The sequence below is a fragment of the Arachis ipaensis genome, chromosome B6 (genome assembly GCF_059453495.1).
Source record: "Arachis ipaensis isolate K30076 ecotype BB chromosome B6, ASM5945349v1, whole genome shotgun sequence".
Lineage (NCBI taxonomy): Eukaryota > Viridiplantae > Streptophyta > Magnoliopsida > Fabales > Fabaceae > Arachis > Arachis ipaensis.
The window spans coordinates 77,309,388-77,323,872 of NC_142441.1; the positions used below are offsets into that span (position 1 = coordinate 77,309,388).

Genomic DNA, 14,485 nt, shown 5'->3' on the forward strand with positions numbered 1-14,485 from the left:
CGCGGTCGCGTGAATGACGCAGACGCGTGGGAGGTGTTTTTTCGCAACTGACGCGATCGCATGAGCGATGCGGTCGCGTCACATGCCCTTTTTTTATGCAATTATGCAGTATGCAATGCTAATGAATTATATTCAGGTTCAATTGAAAAATAATAAATAACATGAAATAAAACTGAAAAAGAAACGACTATACCATGGTGGGTTGTCTCCCACCTAGCACTTTCATTTAAAGTCCTTAAGTTGGACATATGGTGAGCTTCCTATTATGGTGGCTTGTGCTTAAATTCATCCAGAAATCTCCACCAATGCTTGGAATGCCAACAACCTCCGGGGTCCCAAACTAGGCATGCAAAGCTTCGGAACAGCTTCAAACGGATTCTTAGGCTCCCGGTGTGGCGAATGTCAAAATAGATTCCAGGATCCCAAACTTTGCTTTTAAATTCGCCTTCATCTTGACCTATATTTCTCCATCCGTGCGGTTTAGAAATTAGATTCTCACCGTGGTGACCAAATATTTTCCGAGATCCATTTGATAGAACATGAGACCAATCCGTGCACTTCGAGTTGAAGCATGGAACTTTATTGAACCTTGTGCACTAGCTTTGAGTGCGAGCCATTTCCCTCTTACTCTTAAAGCCGCAGAGAGCTCTAAGCTGGCCATCTGTTTCAAGCAAACCATATTCAAGTGGAAAAGTAAAGTTAAAGGTTAAGGATTGTACCCACTTGAAGCTCGTATTGGGTGGTAATGGCCTTGGGATAGGTGTTTCCAGTGGTTCTGTAAGTTCTACTCCCTTGTGCTCTCCTGTGAATTTCTCCACTTCCTTACAGAATTCTTCAAATGCAGCATCGTCCTGATCAAAGTCTTCTATGTCTTCCTCATCACTCAAGTCATAAGCTGGAGGTTGAGAGAAATCTACCTCCGTATCTTCTTCGTATTTACTTGGATAAGGTTCTTCAATCTCAGAGAATTCACTTGCGGATGCAAGTTCATTACTAGGAGAACTTGACTTGTGATTATCATCATCAAGGAGATTTGCTTCTTGGATTATTCCGTCTAGTTCTTCATAAAAGACTTGCCTTGGGGGTTGTGCACTATCCTCCTTAGCATCAATTGTAACGTCCTTGACAGAATTCTCCACAACTTTGGATTCCCATGGAAGTTCAGCGTCTCCTAAGTCTTCAACCAACTCTTCTTCTTCTATAATGACAGCTTCCTCTACTTGTTCCAGTACGAAGTCATGCTCTGTTCTGTCCACTGGAGTTTCTAGTATCTCCTTCATGCTATGCTCTTCATTAGATTGTCCACATGGGGTTGTGGGAGGTCATTGAATGCCCGAACGTCTAGAAGGTAATTGACTTATTGCTTGCTCCAGTTGATGAAGGGTTGTTTGAAGTTGATCTACTGTTTCCTTGAGGCGAGCCAGTGATTCTGGAGGTGATGGATTTGGACATGGTATGTAGGGAAGTGGTGATGTTTGGGAGTAATTGGATTGGGATTGGGGTAAATAAGGATCATATGGTGGTGAATGGTGAAAAGGAACTAGTGAGTGTGGTGGTTCAAAGCTACGTTGAGAGGGTGGTCTATAAGCATAGGATGGGGCTTGTTGGTAGTTACAAGGTTGTCCACCATATCTATCAGCTTGGTATGCATTGTAGAATGGCCTTTGTCCATGATATTTTGGAGGGTGTTGTTGCCTAAAGGGTTGATCAAATCCTCTTGGCTCCATCCATCTTTGATTTCTCTGACCTTGATGCATATTCCTATTATAGCTTTCACTACTTTCAACAATATTAGAACCAAACTCAAAGTGAGAGGGGTGAGAATTCATAGTAGCTAATAAAAATGAAAAAGTAAAAGTAAAATAAATAAACAGGCAAAATAAAATATTTACAATAACCAATAATAAGGCACACGTTTGCAGTTCCCCGGCAACGGCGCCATTTTGACGTTAGGATTTTTGCTGGTAAGGAATTTTATAAAAATAATCGCGTTGTAGATATAGTTTCTAAACCGACTGAAATCCCTTCGTACAAATGTTTTGGTTGTCACAAGTAACAAACCCCTTTAAATTAATAACCGAAGTATTTAAACCTCGGGTTGTCTTCTCAAGGAACTGCAGGGAGGTATGTTCTTACTATTGGTTATGAAGATTGTAAATTGGGGGTTTTAAAAGTAAGGAGCAAGTAATTTAAATTGTAATTAAAATAAGTAAATAACTGTAAAATAAACTTTTGGTAAGGTATGAGAAATTGGAAGTCCTATCCTAGTTATCCTTATCAATGGAGACGAGAATTGAATCTTAATCCCACTTAGTTAGCCTTTACTAAAGCAAGGGAAGATCAAGTGGATTAATTAGTCTGATCTTCAGGTTCTAGTCAATTCCTAAGAAAGGACTGGAATTATTGAAGTTCAATTCAATTAGCAAAGATAACAATTATCGATCACGTTGAGTTTGATAACTTCTGAGTTACCGATTTCTTAACCAAGACCAAAAGGGGAAAAGTAAATCTACTCGAATAAAAATATCTTCAGGTTGGAAGTAACAGTAACATAAACAAAAGAGAACAATCATAAACTGAAATACCTCAAATAACATTAATTAAGAGAATAATCTGTAACATAGAAAAGTTCATAAATTAAATTGAGAAAATAATTAATTAAAAGGAATGTTGAACCTGATAGAAAGGGGAAATCATGAAAGCAAGAAATAATCCTAAATCCTAATCCTAAGAGAGAGAGGAGAGAACCTCTCTCTAAAAACTACATCTAAATCATAAAAAGTAAAATAATTGGAGACTCTCCTTGAATGGATGCATTCTCCCACTTCATAACCTCTGATGTGTGCCTTCTGGACTTGGATTTGGGCCAAAAAGGACTTCAGAAATCGCTGGTAGTGTTTTCTGTAATTTCTGGTGTGTGGCCTCTGTCACGCGTCCGCGTGGGTCACGCGGTCGCGTCATCTGGAGTTTTCCTTATCACGCGTTCGCTTCAGTCATGCGTCCGCGTAATCTGCGTTTTGCTCGTGGCGCGCGATCACGTCATTCACGCGTTCGCGTCGCGCTCTCTTTGCGCTGGGCATGCGGCCGTGTCGTCCACGCGTTCGCGTCGCTGCCAGTTTCTTCAAAGACTCTATTTTGTGCTTTCCTTCCATTTTTGTATGTTTTCTTTCCATCCTTTTAAGTCATTCCTGCCTTAGAAGATCTGAAACTACTCAACACACAAATCACGGCATCGAAGGGTAATAAAGGGTAATTAAAATAATTATTCTTGAAGCATAGGAAACATGTTTTTCACATATCCCACATAATAAGGAAGGGAAAGTAAAACCATGCAATTAACATGAATAAGTGAGTGAAGGATTGAATAAATCACTTAAATCAGGCACAAAATATATCATAAAATATGGGTTTATCACCTCCCCTACTTCGTGCTTTTTCCAAAATTTGTTTTTCTTCTAACAATCAACATATATTCCATGCATGCATGCAAGTATCATGGGGTCGTTTCTTTAGGTTGTAATGGGGCTAGGGTCAAGGTAAGGGTGCATATTTGGTCAAGTGAGCTTGAAATTTAAACATACTCATGCATTTTCTTTTCATTTCTCAACACTTGTGCATTGATCTTTATTGAACTACACTTTGGGGCATTTTGTCCCCTATTATTTCTTTCTTTTTCTTTGTTTCTTTCTTTTTTCTATTTTTTTTTCTTTTTTTCTCCATATTTTTTTTTCTTTTTTCTTTTCCTTTTTCTCATTTTTTTATATACAAGATCATCAATGCATAAGATTTTACATTTATTACACATGAGCATGTACCCAATTCCCAATATTTACAACAAAAATACAAAACTACCATTTTTTTCTTTTTTTCACCCAATGTCCCAAGTTTTTCCACACTTGAATGACACACACTAGCCTAAGCTAATCAAAGATCCAAATTAAGGACTTTTATTGTGTTCCGCTTTAAGGCTTGTAATGTGCTAAAATTATAAACAAAGTGGGTTAATCGTAGGCTCAAATTGGCTAACAAAGGAAGATTAAAGGTAAGGACATTTAGGTAAGTGAGTTAAAAGAAACGATGGCCTCAATTATATACATGCATGAATACAAGGAATAATTGACATATAGAATTAAACAAATCAAAGATCACAATCGTAGGAAGAGAATAATTGCACACAAGAAGGAAAAATAAGTGGTTATAAGATGTAACCACACCACCATTAGGCTCAAAACTCGCTTGCTGGTGGTCTTGGCTCAAATCTCATGTTCCAAAATACATTCTTCAAACAAGTTAAGCATCAAAAGATTTTCAAATTTCAAAATTGGTAGATTCGCCATAAAATTCTAGTTTTCTAGAATAGAAGTCATTGCTCTAACCAAGTGGATTTATTAAGAGATACTAATATGAAAAAGATGCCAAAAATGAAAGACCTAGTATGCAATCTACTCCAGTTAAGAAAAGTGGTTCAAGGAATTTATTCGGGTGTTACCTACGAAAACCGGTCGGCCGACCGACCTCCCCACACTTAGAAGTTGGCACGGTCCTCCGTGCCTTGAGTGAGATGGAGTGGTTGATCGGCTTTCGAGTGTCCATCCACTTCTTCATCATTATTACTTTTGTCATTATCGGTACCGGTGGAGGTGGAAATTTCTGGTTCTTTCATAGGTTGTGCTAAGCAACTTAGAAGCTTCTTGACAAAAGTGTATCGGCATTGGTTACGCCGCCCATAACGGTCAAGCTTCTTGTGGAGTTCCTCTATGCGTTGCATGGATGACTTTGGTGGTGCGGATGAGGAAGAGGGGATTCGCATGGGGACGGATAAGTGTGGCTCTTCGGTGTCCGCCGGAGGATAAAGGTACCTCCCGTTTGGAACAACATCTCCATTCACCGGGATCATGGCCCTTCTATCCTTGGTCTCTCAGGGATCACCGACTGCGGCGACTAAGTCGGTCACTAGAGCGGGAAAAGGTAGATTCCCCTTAGCGTGGATGCGGCCCATAGATTGGCAGATGAGACGGGGAATATGCACCGGTCTTTCTGTGAGGACATACCAAACCAACAAGGCTAACTCGGTAGTGATAGATGAGCCATGGGTGCTTGGGAGCACGTAGTGGGCTAGAATTTGGGCCCATGCTTGAGCCTCTCTGGTGAGAAAACGTGCGTCAATGCCCTTGGGCCGGGGCCTCATCCTTCCTAGAATCCAGAATGATTCGGGTATGGCAATGACCTTAAGGATAGCATCCCAATCAAACACATATTCGCACCGGGCCGACAAAATCTCTTGATAGGCATCAACCCCTTCCGCTAACGGTCTGGTCTTAAGCACATTTTGAATGGCCTCCTCCGTGACGGGAACTTGCCTTCGGCGCACCAATACCGATGTAAGGGAAGGTGAGTGGTAGTTGGTGTAAAATTCAACCACTCATGACAAGTTCGCCTCCCGTGGCTTCCTCAATAGGAATTCCCATTGCCGCCATTCGATACGGGGCATAATGAGTGATAAGACATGAGCCGGAGGGGCTAGAAGGGGCTTCGCATGATAGTTCCTTGGCTTGATCAAGGGATAGACAAGTTCACAATAGCGGTTGGGGAACTTGTTCAAATCCCTCGCCGGATTGTCTTTTTTTCCAGAACATCAATGTTAGCAACGCTCCTAGTCTTGGTGATGAGGGGCTTAGCTCACGGGCCTTGTTGTGCTTTGCTAGTAGACCGTGATGGTGCCTTCTTGGGTGCCTTTCCATTGTCTCTTTTGAGCACCATCCTAGAAAAGAAGGAAAGCTGGTGAAATTAAGCTTTAAGAGACGCCAAGAAAGAATAATCATGCAAGTGATAAAGCACAAGAGAATGAATGGCCTAGATATATGACAGCTGCAACATGTAACTAAGACAATAATGAAGATCATAGCTAGTCACTAGCATGTGATACATGAGTGGTATAAGCATGCAAACAAGAAGCATGAGAAGCGCACACTCTTAACAACAACAACAAGAAGTAAGAAAAATAGGGGATGAGCTTGTAGAAATGAAGCAAGAAATGTAGTAAGCTCAATGTATACATGAACAAACAAGTGAATGAGAAGGAACACCAAAATAAAGAACACTTTAGTCAAAATAATTCCAAGAAGTCATATGGGTCTTTCATCAAACACTTGGTGTGCATCCCTTTATGACAAAAACTTAGAGAAGAGTGACAATGTAGCATCCTATAAAGCATCATCAATCATCATATCACACCACTAAATACAAAAGAAAGCAAGTAAATCAAACAAACTCATCAATGCAAGAGTAAGCTCCACTTAGAATACCCATGAGAAAATGAAAAGAAATAAGGAAATAAAAAGCAATAAACAAAGAGAACATGAATGCAACTACTTAAAAAAAAAGAGTAAGAGCATGTAATTAAGGGAATGGAAAAAGAGAGAAGGAAACAAAAAATTAGAAAGGAGGGGTACCTTGAAGGGGAAGAAGGAGACAGGGTATGGAGGTGAGAGAAAGGTTAGTGAAGAAGAAGAGAGGGAAGAGAGAAAAGAGAGGTGTGGGTCCGCCGGAGGTGGTGGTTGCCGCCGGTGGTGGTAGAGAAGAGGAGGTAGGGATGGTAGAGGAGGGGAGAGGTGAAGAAGAGGGGTGGTGGTAAGAAGAAAGAAAGAAAATGGAGGGAGAAAGGCACACTCTCATTCAATTGGTTCGCGAAACCGACGCGCGCGTGCCATGCATGCGTGCGCGCGCATGGGCAAAATCAGTAACGACGCGGACGCGCACGGTGCGCGTGTGCGTGAAGTAGCGAAATGTGAGTGTGCGCGCCAGCGCCAGGTGCGCATGCGCGTGCATATGTGTTGTGCCCTCAGCACAGGTTGGGCACATCTCTGGCCCAACTCTCGGGAAAAAGTACCAGAAAGTAAAATTTGTTCAGCGACGCGGACGCGCATGGTGCGCTGACGCGCCGATTGGCATTATGGTCGAGGTACGCGTGCGCACCAGGTGCGCCTACGCGTGAGTTGAGCTGGGCCAGTAGCATGAAATTGGCACAACCAGGGCACAACTCTCTGGACGATAGCCCAGGGTCACAAAACGCAGTAGTGACGCGTACGCAACTAGTGCACGCACGCGTGTTTTTGCGTGAATTGACATGAACGCGTACGCGTCTTGTGGGTGCACGCATGATGTTGGTTATGCCCAGGGCCCAAAGCTGGCCCAGAATTTGCACAACTCTCTGGTAAATGGCCCAGGAGTTGCGAAAGCCTAGGGACGCATACGCGCACAGTGCGTGTACGCGTGCTCCCCCTCCCCCCCTTTTTTTTGAATGGAAAAATGCCTAATTATCATGTATTCACTGGCCAAACAAGCCAAAGAAGTCAAAAAACACCTAAAATCAATGCAAAATCTAAAGAGAAGTTTGCTTCTACCACACAATCAAGTCATTTATGGAAAAATCAATGCAAGTCTTTATGAACAAGTTATCGAAGGTAGTCACAAGCAATGCTAATCAAGGAAAAGTGTAGCTAAGCAATTACAAAACAATGAAGAATTCAAAAACTGTACACAAAGGGGAGAAATGATAGATCTCACCATGGTGGGGTGTCTCCCACCTAGCGCTTTTGTTTAATGTCCTTAAGTTGGACTTTCACTTGTTCATTGCTCTTTGTCAAGAGCTGCATCTTCCAAACGAAATACCTCAATCTCTTTGTTGCTCTTCATTTGCTCACAAGATACAACTTGAGACGGTGCCCATTGACCTTGAAGATATCCGGACTTGAGGGATGGCACAAATGGTAAACCCCATAGGGTTCCGCCTTCACTACTTGATATGGGCCTTCCCATTTTGACCTTAGTTTACCGGGCAACAATCTCAATCTAGAATTGTAAAGAAGGGCAAGATCACCGGCCTTGAATTCTTTGCCTCTTATGTTCCTATCATGGACGACTTTCATTTTCTCCTTGTAAAGTCTAGAGTTCTCATAAGCTTCAAGCCTCAAACATTCCAACTCCGCTAGTTAAAGTTTCCTTTCTACTCTGGCTCCACCCAAACTCGGATTACACTCCTTAATGGCCCAATACGCCTTGTGCTATATCTCCACCGGCAAATGGCAAGCTTTGCTATACACCAACCAAAAGGGACTCATGCCAATTGGTGTTTTGTAAGCCATTCGGTAGGTCCATAATGCATCGGTGAGCTTGGCACTCCAATCTTTCCTATTGGATTTCACAATCCTTTCCATGATGCGTTTGATATCCCGATTGGAAACCTCAACTTGGCTATTTGTTTGTGGGTGGTAGGCCGTGGCTACTTTATGCATGATGCCATATTTCCTCATTAATCCGTCTATTCTTTTGTTGTAAAAGTGTGAACCTTGGTCGCTCATGATCGCTCGTGGCGACCCAAATCTACAAATGATATTATTCCACACAAAAGAAAAGACCACATTAGCATCATCCGTCCGGGTGGGTATTGCTTCCACCCATTTGGACACATAATCGACGGCGAGTAGAATGTAGAGGAAACCATTAGAATTTGGGAATGGCCCCATGAAGTCAATTCCCCACACGTCAAAAATCTCACAAAATAGCATGGTTCGTTGGGGAATTTCATCCTTCTTAGAGATATTACCAAATCTAATGCATTGAGAACAAGATTTACAAAAATGAGAAGTCCTTGAAAAGAGTTGGCCACCAAAAGCCACAATCTAAGATTTTCCTTGCTGTTCTTTGAGGTCCAAAATGGCCTCCTCCTTTGGAGGAGTGGCAAGCTTCCAAGATTGAGTGGAATTCGGTTTGTGGAATGCACCTCCGAATTACTTGATCTGCCCCACATCTCCAAAGGTATGGGTCATCCCACACATAGTATTTGGATTCACTTTTTAGCTTATCCCTTTGGTGTTTGGAGAGATTAGGAGGGAAAGAGCGAGATACTAAGTAATTGGCGATTGGTGCATACCAAGGAATGGTTTCTGAGATTGCATGCAAGCCCTCAAAGGGAAATGAATCATTGATAGGAGTAGTATTGTTTTTTGTATGTTCAAGGCGACTTAAATGGTCCGCCACTAGGTTTTGCGTACCACTCCTATCCTTGATTTCCAAGTCAAACTCTTGCAACAATAAAACCCATCTAATCAATCTTGGTTTGGATTCCTTCTTAGCCAACAAATACTTTAATGTTGCATGATCCGAGTACACTACCACTTTTGAACCGAGAAGATATGCTCGAAACTTGTCAAAGGGAAAAACAATGGCCAAAAGTTCTTTTTCGGTAGTAGTGTAGTTGAATTGGGCTCCATCTAATGTTTTTGATGCATAGGCTATGACATATGGATTCTTACGCTCGCGTTGTGCTAACACGGCTCCTACTGCAAAATTTGAAGCATCACACATTATTTCAAATTGCCGACTCCAATCCGGCCTCGCACAATGGGAGCTTGGGTCAATGCTACCTTGAGCTTGTCGAAAGCCTCCATGCATTCCTTGCTTAAATCAAACTCAATATCCTTTTGTAGCAATGATGAGCGGATAATTTATACGCTTTTTGACATTGTTTTTAGTATGTTTTTAGTAGGATCTAGTTACTTTTAGGGATGTTTTTAATAGATTTTGTGTTAAATTCACATTTCTGGACTTTACTATGAGTTTGTGTGTTTTTCTGTGATTTCAGGTATTTTCTGGCTGAAATTGAGGGACTTGAGCAGAAATCAGATTCAGAGGTTGAAGAAGGACTGCTGATGCTGTTGGATTCTGACCTCCCCGCACTCAAAGTGGTTTTTCTGGAGCTACAGAACTCGAAATGGCGCGCTTCCAATTGCGTTGGAAAGTAGACATCCAGGGCTTTCCAGAAATGTGTAATAGTCCATACTTTGGCCAAGAATAGACGACGTAAACTGGCGTTCAACGCCAGCTCTCTGACCAAATCTGGCGTCCAGCGCCAGAAAAGGATCCAAAACCAGAGTTGAACGCCCAAACTGGCACAAATACTGGCGTTCAACTCCACAAATGGCCTCTGCACGTGCAACACTTAGGCTCAGCCCAAACACACACCAAGTGGGCCCCGGAAGTGGATTTATTCATCAATTACTTACTCATGTAAACCCTAGTGACTAGTTTATTATAAATAGGACCTCTTACTATTGTATTAGACGTCTTTTTGACCATCTTTGGATTACCTTATGATCCTTTGATCACGTTTTAGGGGGCTGGCCATCTCGGCCATGCCTGGACCTTCACTTATGTATTTTCATACGGTAGAGTTTCTACATTCCATAGATTAAGGTGTGGAGCTCTGCTGTTCCTCAAAGATTAATGCAAAGTACTTCTGTTTTCTATTCAATTCTTCTTATTTCACTTCTAAGATATCCATTCGCACCCAAGAACGTGATGAAGGTGATGATTATGTGTGACGCTCATCATCCTTCTCCCTTATGAACGCGTGCCTGACAAACACTTCTGTTCTACATGAATTAAGCTAGAATGAGTATCTCTTAGATCTCCTAACCAGAATCTTCGTGGCGTAAGCTAGAATGATGGCGGCATTCAAGAGAATCCGGAAGGTCTAAACCTTGTATGTGGTATTCTGAGTAGGATTCAATGATTGAATGACTGTGACGAGCTTCAAACTCGCGAGTGCTGGGCGTTAGTGACAGACGCAAAAGGAGGGTGAATCCTATTCCAGCATGATCGGGAACCGACAGATGAATAGCCGTGCCGTGACAGGGTGCGTGAGCATATTATTCACTGAGAGGAGGGGATGTAGCCACTGACAACGGTGATGCCCTTGCATAAAGCCAGCCATGGAAAGGAGTAAGACTGATTGGATGAAAATAGCAGGAAAGCATAGGTTCAGAGGAACGAAAAGTATCTCCATTCGCTTATCTGAAATTCCTACCAATGATTTACATAAGTACCTCTATCCCTATCTTATTATATAATATTCGAAAACACCATTATCACTTTATATCTACCTGACTGAGATTTACAAGGTGACCATAGCTTGCTTCATACCAACAATCTCCGTGGGATTCGACCCTTACTCACGTAAGGTATTACTTGGACGACCCAGTGCACTTGCTGGTTAGTTGTATCGAAGTTGTGACAGACTGTAAAACTAGATCAGAGTATCTGGCCTAAGAAGCCATTACCAGAGATCACAATTTCGTGCACCAAGTTTTTGGCGCCATTGCCGGGGATTGTTTGAGTTTGGACAACTGATGGTTCATCCTGTTGCTCAGATTAGGTAATTTTCTTTTTGTTTTCTTTTCAAAAATATTTCAAAAAAATTTCTCATCTGTTTTCGAAAAAAAAAAATAAATAAAAATTTTTTCAAAAATTTTATTCAAGATTTTTAAGAATGAATTCTAGTGTTTCATGAAGCATGTGAAGCCTGGCTGGCTGTAAAGCCATGTCTAAATTCTTTTGGACTGAGGCTTCCAAACCATCAGAGGTAAGTTACATACTTGATAAATGATGAGCAGCAATTCGTTATCAAGATCAATATACTCTGGTTAAATGCTGAAGCTTGGCTGGCCATTGGCCATGTCTAGTGTTTTGGACCGGAGCTTTCATTGAAAGCTTGGCTGGCTAGTGAGCCATGTCTAATTCCTGGACTGAAGCTTTAGACTAAGAATGCAAGATTCCTGGAATTCATATTAAAAATTTTGGAATCCTTATTTTCCTTTTTCTATTAATTTTCGAAAAATCCAAAAAAATTAGAAAATCATAAAAATCAAAAATATTTTTTGTGTTTCTTGTTTGAGTCTTGAGTCATGTTATAAGTTTGGTGTCAATTGCATGTGCATCTTGCATTTTTCGAAAATTTCATGCATTCATAGTGTTCTTCATGATCTTCAAGTTGTTCTTGGTAAGTCTTCTTGTTTGATCTTGATGATTTTTTGTTTTGTGTCTTTTCATGTTTATCATATGCATTCTTGAATTCTTAGTGTCTAAGCATTAAAGAATTCTAAGTTTGGTGTCTTGCATGTTTTCTTTGCATTAAAAATTTTTCAAAAATATGTTCTTGATGTTCATCTTGACATTCAAAGTGTTCTTGGTGTTCATCTTGACATTCATATCATTCATACATGCATTCATTGTTTTGATCTAAAAATTTCATGCATTGCATCTTTTTAGTGTTTTTCTCTTGCATCATAAAAATTCAAAAATCAAAAAATTATATCTTTCCCTTTTTCTCTCATCAAATTCGAAAATTTGGATTGACTTTTTCAAAAATTTTTAAAATCAAATTGTTTCTCATGAGTCAAATCAAATTTTCAATTTGAAAATCTTATCTTTTTCAAAATCTTTTTCAAAAATCAAATCTTTATCAAAATTCTTAGTTATTTTCAAAAATTCCAAAAATATTTTTTAAAAATCTTTTTCTTATTTTTATATCAAATTTTCGAAAATAACATAATCAATTAATGTTTTGATTCAAAAATTTGAAGTTTGTTACTTGCTTGTTAAGAAAGATTCAAACTTTGAGTTCTAGAATCATATCTTGTGATTTCTTATGAATCAAGTCATTAATTGAGATTTTAAAAATCAAATCTTTTTCAAAAACTAATTTCTATCATATCTTTTCAAAAATATCTTCTTATCTTATCTTTTTCAGAAATTTGATTTCAAAATATCTTCTCTAACTTCCTAACTTCCTATCTTTTCAAAATTGTTTCAACTAACTAACTAACTTTTTGTTTGTTTCTTAACTTTTTCAAAACTACCTAACTAACTCTCTCTCTCTCATTTTCGAAAATATCTTCCCTCTTTTTCAAATATTTCTTTTTAATTAACTAATTATTTTTATCTTTTATTTTTTATTTCAAAAATTTTCGAAAATTACTAACATTTTTTCAAAAACCATTTTTCAAAAATCACTAACTCTTTTTCAAAATAATTTTCGAAAATTATCCCTCCCCCATCTCATTCTATTTATTCATTCATATCCTAACATCTCATCTCACATCTCTTCCATTCGTACAGTTGTGTTTCTTCCTTTACATCACATTCTTTGTCTCCCCCTTTTTTCTTCCACTCATAAAGGGATCCCTATACTGTGGTATAAAGGATCTCTATTATTATTATTATTATTTTTCTGTGTCTTCTTCTTTGTCATATGAGCAGGAGCAAGGACCAAAACATTCTTGTGGAAGCAGATCCAGAACCTGAAAGGACTCTGAAGAGAAAATTAAGAGAAGCAAAAATACAACAATCCAGAGATAACCTTTCAGAAATTTTCGAACAGGCAGAGGAGATGGCAACCGAAAATAATGATAATGCAAGGAAGATGCTTGGTGACTTTACTGCACCTAATTCCAATTTACATGGAAGAAGCATCTCCATTCCTGCCATTGGAGCAAACAACTTTGAGCTGAAACCTCAATTAGTTTCTCTGATGCAGCAGAACTGCAAGTTTCATGGACTTCCATCTGAAGATCCTTTTCAGTTCTTAACTGAATTCTTGCAGATATGTGATACTGTTAAGACTAATGGAGTAGATCCTGAAGTCTACAGGCTCATGCTTTTCCCTTTTGCTGTAAGAGACAAAGCTAGATTATGGTTGGATTCTCAACCTAAAGACAGCCTGAACTCTTGGGATAAGCTGGTCACGGCTTTCTTAGCCAAGTACTTTCCTCCTCAAAAGCTGAGCAAGCTTAGAGCTGATGTTCAAACCTTCAGACAGAAAGAAGGTGAATCCCTCTATGAAGCTTGGGAAAGATACAAACAGTTGACCAAAAAGTGTCCTTCTGACATGCTTTCAGAATGGACCATCCTGGATATATTCTATGATGGTTTATCTGAGCTATCAAAGATGTCACTGGACACTTCTGCAGGTGGATCCATTCACCTAAAGAAAACGCCTGCAGAAGCTCAAGAACTCATTGACATGGTTGCTAATAACCAGTTCATGTACACTTCTGAAAGGAATCCTGTGAGTAATGGGACGCCTATGAAGAAGGGAGTTCTTGAAGTTGATACTCTGAATGCCATATTGGCTCAGAATAAAATATTGACTCAGCAAGTCAATATGATCTCTCAGAGTCTGCATGGAATGCAAGCTGCATCCAACAGTACCCAAGAGGCTTCTCCTGAAGAAGAAGCTTATGATCCTGAGAACCCTGCAATAGCAGAGGTAAATTACTTAGGTGAACCTTATGGAAACACCTATAACTCAACATGGAGAAATCATCCAAATTTCTCATGGAAGGATCAAAAGCCCCAACAAGGCTTTAATAATGGTGGAAGAAACAGGTTTAGCAATAGCAAGCCTTTTCCATCATCAACTCAGCAAAAGACAGAGAACTCTGAACAAAATGCTTCTAATTTAGCAAATCTAGTCTCTGATCTATCTAAGGCCACTGTAAGTTTCATGAATGAAACAAGGTCTTCCATTAGAAATCTGGAAGCACAAGTGGGCCAGCTGAGTAAAAGGATCACTGAAATCCCTCCTAGTACTCTCCCAAGCAATACAGAAGAGAACCCAAAAGGAGAGTGCAAGGCCATTGACATA

At 40.0% G+C, this 14,485-nt stretch overlaps 1 non-coding gene across 1 annotated transcript; it reads right to left on the minus strand.

Moving 5' to 3' along the window:
* Positions 1-13,624: 13,624 nt before the first annotated feature.
* Positions 13,625-13,732, minus strand: LOC148561423 (small nucleolar RNA R71). The gene has a single exon (XR_015887332.1). It is a non-coding gene; the product is annotated as a small nucleolar RNA R71 (small nucleolar RNA).
* Positions 13,733-14,485: the final 753 nt, after the last annotated feature.